This window comes from Phacochoerus africanus, chromosome 2 (genome assembly GCF_016906955.1).
Source record: "Phacochoerus africanus isolate WHEZ1 chromosome 2, ROS_Pafr_v1, whole genome shotgun sequence".
Taxonomy (NCBI): domain Eukaryota; kingdom Metazoa; phylum Chordata; class Mammalia; order Artiodactyla; family Suidae; genus Phacochoerus; species Phacochoerus africanus.
This window is the reverse complement of record NC_062545.1, coordinates 183,147,044-183,153,240: the sequence shown is the minus strand read 5'-3', so window position 1 is coordinate 183,153,240 and position 6,197 is coordinate 183,147,044. Positions and strand designations below refer to the sequence as shown.

Here is a 6,197-nt window from a genome sequence, read left to right as displayed (position 1 = left end):
CTTTCATGTAAAAATTTATAGTTTTTATTAACTAATTTGTAGTTTTTATTAACTAATATATTTTAGAACATTAATACATAGTTTTTATTAACTAATATGTTTTAAAGCATATATTTTATGTTTCTGCTTAAAAGGTTTTCTCATTAGAAAATCATTATGAAAAGTATAGAACATTGTTTTTTTAAATAAAAATCACCACCTAGTCCCAGCATCAAAGATACGTGATATTCACCATTACCAGTTTAGTATGCTTTTGTCTGTATTTTTTCTATGCATGTATTCATGTCTACATAGGTGAGATAATACTCTCTATATAAATTTAATATCCTTTTCCCCAGGCCATTTCATTTTTCTTGGAATACTTTTAAAAAATTTTTATTGGGGCATAGTTGATTTACAATGTTGTATTAGCTTTAGGCTTACACCAAAGTGAATCAGTTATGTATATATTTATATATATATATATATACACATATATCTATTCTTTTTTCCCGTATAAATTATTACAGAACATTGAGCAGACTTCCCTATGCTATACAGTAGGTCTCTGTTAGTTATCTGCCCTATATATAGTAGTATGCATGTACCAACCCCATCCTCCCTACCCCCCTCAGTTTCCCATTTGGTAACCCTAAGTTTGACCTCTAAATCTTTAAATCTGTTTCTGTCCTACAAACAAGTTCTGTGTCATTTTTAAAATTAGATTCCAGGAGTTCCCGTCGTGGCTCAGTGGTTAACAAATCCGACTAGGAACCATGAGGTTGCGGGTTCGATCCCTGGCCTTGCTCAGTGGGTTAAGGATCCAGTGTTGCCGTGAGCTGTGGTGTAGGTTGCAGATGCGGCTCGGATCCCACGTTGCCGTTGCTCTGGCGTAGGCCAGCAGCTACAGCTCTGATTAGACCCCTAGCCTGGGAACCTCCATAGGCTGCTGGAGCGGCCCCAAAAAAGGCAAAAAAAAATTTAAAAATTTAAAAATTTAAAAAGCCAAAAAAAAAAAAATTAGATTCCACATCTAAGTTTTATTATATAATATTTGTCTTTCTTTGCCTGGCTTATCTCACTTAATACGATAATCTCTAGGTCCATCCATGTTGCTGCAAATGGCATTATTTCATTCTTTTTTTATGGCTGAGTAATGTCCCATTGTAAATATGTACTACAGTTTCTTTATCCAATTCTCTGTTGATGGACATTTAGGTTGTTTCCATGTCATGGCTATTGTAAATAGTGCTGCAGTGAACACTGGAGTGCATGTATCTTTTCTAATTATGCTTTTCTCTGGATATATGCCCAAGAGTGGGATTACTTTATTCTAAACAGTGAAAAGCTTAAGGAATTTCCACTGAGATCAGGAACAAGACAAGGATGTCTCCTCTCACTGCTGCTATTCAACATGGTTTTTGAAGTCCTAGCCATGGCAATCAGAGAAGAAAAAGAAATAAAAGGAGTCCAAGTGGAAAAAGAAGTAAAACTGTCACTATTTGCAGATGACATGATACTATACATAGAAAACCCTAAAGATGCTACCAGAAAACTATTAGAGCTCATCCATCAATGGGTTCATCAATGAGCGGAATATAAAATTAATACTCAGAAATCTCTTGAATTCCTATGCACTAACAACTGAAGATCAGAGAGAGAAATTAAGGAAACAATCCCATTCACCACTGCACCAAAAAGAATAAAATATCTAGGAATAAACCTACTAAAAGAGACAAAAGACTTGAACCCTGAAAACTATAAGATATTGATGAAAGAAATCAAAGAGAACACAAACAGATGGAAAAATATATCATGCTCTTAGACTGGAAGAATCAATATTGTCAAAATGACTATGCTACCCAAGGCAATCTACAGATTTAATGCATTCCCCATGAAATACTTTTAATGTCTACATAGTATTCCATTGTGCATTATCCTATGACTTACTTAACTATTACCTTACTGTTAGAATTCAGATGATTTCCAATTTTCTGGCTATTATGAAGAGCCTGTAATGAATGTCTGTGTTCAGAAAACTTTGGTCTACATTTTGGGACTTTTTTCCTTTTTATAGATCCCTAGAGATTTCTCCTGGCTTCCTGATAAGCCCAAAGTTTGAGGAGAATCACCAGACTTACTCCCCACATTCATATAGCATGTTAGAAAGATACAGGGCTAGCAGGAGACTCATTGTTGCACAAAACCAAGTCTCTTTACCTCAGAGTCCACAAGTGTAAAATCAGGGAGTTGAATTAGACAATCCATGTTGTTCCATCCATATTTCTTATTTCTTAAACATTCAATTAGTGGACCTAACTCCCACCCAGTGCCATAATTTTTCTTATGCCCTTTAGGGCTGTAGAAACACAATAGAGCACTAGTGGTAATGATGAATCTAAGATATTGCTACATTACTGTCTTTATATCATAGAGAAGACTCAACTTTATTTAGGAATATAGTTGGCTTTGTGACTCTCTCCTCTCCAAAGCATATAATTTGTGCTTTTAAATTACTTTTGGCTTATAAGTATTAAGAACTATGTTATAGTTATGTGAACCTACTCACTGAGCCTTCTAATATTAACCCAAGCATAATATTATTCACTTGATAGATATTAAGATACCACATTTGAAATTTTTCTTTTTGTGTTCCCTGAATTTACATCTGGCTCTGTCTTCATTAAAAAAAAAAAAAAAAAAAAGGAGTTCCCGTCGTGGCACAGTGGTTAACAAATCCAACTAGGAACCATGAGGTTGTGAGTTCGATCTCTGCCCTTGCTCAGTGGGTTAACGATCCGGTGTTGCCTTGAGCTGTGGTGTAGGTCGCAGACGTGGCTTGGATCCTGCGTTGCTGTGGCTCTGGCTTAGGCTGGCAGCTACAGCTCCAATTCGACCCCTAGCCTGGGAACCTCCCATATGCCATGGGAGTGGCCCAAAAAATGGCAAAAAGACCAAAAAAAAAAAAACAAAAAACCTGTATTAAGTGTTTCTCTGTGCATGACCTTGTGCTAAGAACTGAATTATGAAGACCTTGTTTTTGATGTCAAGGAATTTCTAATTGAAAAACCACAGCACTGAAGGCAAAGAAGCATCTGAACAACCAGTCTGAATCTCAGTGCCTTCCAGGGGCTGAGACCTCTCGTGGGAGTCAGGAAAGGGGCACTCTGAGGAATCCTAGGTTTCAAAAGTCTGGAGTCAGTGCAGTATTGTACTCCCTAGAGAAAAGATCTGTGGAGGAAATCATATACTGGCAGCTTTTCAAATGAAGTGGTAAGTCTTAGGATCTGCCAGCAAGAGAACCTTTCAAGATCAGGGGTCTAAATCAGGAAAGATTCTTTTTCCTGATAAAGAGCCATCTCATGTTTTACAGATTGAAAATAAGTCAAATACAGAATAAACAGGAATGATAATAATTTAGAAAAGGCAGGCCTTAGCAAACGGCAGTGTAAACAAGTAAGGAGCATGAGGGTGGAGAATTAAGGCTGAGCCCTGGACACACTAAAATGCTTACATGAGAAAATGCAGTTACTTTCAGGTACAATTTAAGTCCCTGTATTGCTTTTACTTTATGAAATAAAATGGTTCTGCCTATTTGTTCACACATATTGCATTGTGAGCTTTACCTGGCTTTGCCATTAAGGGGATCCATTCTCACATTTGTTTCCATGTTCCTGTCTGTACATTTTAGTAAAATCCTGCAGTTCTTCCAGCAAGAAACATGTCTGCTCCTGCAGTAGGGACTGATTGAGTTATGAAGAAAGCTGACCCATATTATTAAAATCTGATGGCATCCATGTCTTGACTATTCTAAATAGTGCTGCTGTGAAACTTGCAGGTGCATGTATCTTTTCAAGTTGAGTTTTCATCTTTTCCAGATATGTACCTGGGAGTGAGATTTCTGAATCATATGGTAAATCTGATTACCCTAAGTGTCCATCAGCAGATAAGTGGATAAAGAAAAAGTAGTACATATATACAATGGAATATTACTCAGATATAAAAAGAATTTTTATGCCATTTGTAGCAATACGGATGGACCTAGAGATTATCATACTAAGTGAAGTAACTCAGACAGAGAAAGACAAATTATATTATATCACTTATATGTGGAATCTAAAAAAAATGATTAAAATGGACTTTTTACAAGACAAAAACAGACTCATAGACATAAAAAACAAATTTATGGTAAAACAAACTTATTGTTACCAAAGGGGAAAGGACATTGTGGGACATATAAATTAGGAGTTTGGGGTTAACAAATACACACTACTACAAATAAAACAGATAAACAATAAGGAGCAAACTGTATAGCACAGGGGACTATAATTCAATATCTTATAATAACCTAAAATGGAAAAGAACCTGAAAAAGAATATATATATATGTGTGTGTGTATATATATATTCATAACTGGATCACTTTGCTGTATACCTGAAACTAACACAATATTGTAAATCAATTATACTTCAATTTTTAAAAGTCTGGTGACAATGATGAAGGTGAGGTTAGTCAGTCTTTTTCTTTTTTTTGGCCTGCTGCATGTGCAAGTTCCCAGGCCAAGAATCAAATCCATGCTACAGCAGTAACCCAAGCTGCTGCAGGGACAACGCCAAATCCCTAACCCACTGCACCATAAGAGAATTCCTGAAGTCAGTCTTGAAAAGAACAGATGTCATCTTTCATTTGCCTCAGGTGATGCTTTTGTGTCATCTGTTGGCAAAGGGGGGTCTGCCCTTCTTTAGTAAGATGAAGGGAAATGTTTCTTCCCCCTCAGAGGAATCCAGGGCTTCAAAATTCTCAGATACATCCACAAAATATGCCTGATGAAGGTGAGGAGATGCAAGACCATTAAAAAAAATTTTTTTTTGCTTCTAAACAGACTCATTTCTGGCAGCTCCTGCCGTGGCTCAGCAGTAACAAACCTGACTAGGATCCATGAGGACGTGAGTTTGATCCCTGGCCTTGCTAGGTGGATTAAGGATCCAGTGTTGCCATGAGCTGTGGTGTAGGTCGCAGATGTGGCTTGGATCCCACGTTGCTGTGGCTGTGGCATAGGCCGATAGCTACAGCTCTGATCCAACCCCTAGTCTAGGAACTTCCATGTGCTGTGGGTGTGGCCCTAAAAAGCAAAGGAAAAAAAAATGGACTCATTTCTCAATGGTGCCAGTCCCATTCTCTGTTCTGGTATCTCTCACGCTTCTGTTTCCCTTCTTGGAAATAACCATCATGCTGATCTTCATTAAGGAGCAGGTCCTGGTGCCTCCTGGTTCTCTCTTGGGACCAGCTAGATGATATGTCCCAGAACAGATGTCTTTTTCTGGAAGAGCTCCTGCTGGCAGTCACACTGTAAGACTTGGCTTCGGTGCCATGAAGACAGCTCTTAAGAGAGGAAATGAGGGCACAGCAACACTCAGCATTGACGACCTGAGACTGTTTGATAACAGTAATAACTGTGAGCAGCATCTCAGTCGAGTCACTAATCCCCTGCAGTGGTTCCAGATATTGCTTTGGAAATGGCATTGTTGGAAATCACTCTGTTTTGCTTCATGATCTCTCTAAATTCACCTTCACTCACTCAAGCCCAAATCTTGGCTGCTGTGGTGGTCAGAGATTTCAAAGGCTTTCATGCAAATATCTGGTAGAGGCCCCACTGTAGTGTTTAGTGGCAGAAAGAAGGCTGGATTGAGGTAAAGGGAAGGTGAAATGGCCGAGGGGGAGGTACAGCTAAATAAAGAGGTCATGAAGGGGCATGAGATGCCCATGTGGATGCTAAAAGGAAGAGGAGGGACTGAAGTAGGTAGGAATGGATTGGAGCTAGGGGCAGACCCATCAGGTGAAGGGCTGAAGGAGGTGGGTTGAAGTCAGGCAGCACACTAGGGGGCTTATCCACTTGGATGGATGAGGGTACAAGGTTCTGAGAGCATGGCCCATCCATCAGCAGAATCACTAGAATCTTGGGAGCCATCCCATGGAGCTATTTCCACTCCTGGGACTCATTCACATTCTGAGACTTTGTCTCAAATTACGACAGGTTCTGCCAGGTGGGTGACCTCACATCCACTTTTTCTCCATTAAGTACTTTTTGTGGCAGGAACTTCCAACAGTTTGTGGGAAAATTTTTCAGAGGCTCTCACGTCCTCAGCATACCCCTTGGACTAATCATTTGCTCCATCCTCTGCACATTGCAACTCTTCTACACCACAGACTCCTACATA

General features: G+C 38.9%; 1 pseudogene; it reads right to left on the bottom strand.

The window, feature by feature from the left end:
* Positions 1–5,136: 5,136 nt before the first annotated feature.
* Positions 5,137–5,710, bottom strand: LOC125120794 (cleavage and polyadenylation specificity factor subunit 7-like; annotated as a pseudogene).
* Between the last annotated feature and the right edge of the window lie 487 nt (positions 5,711–6,197).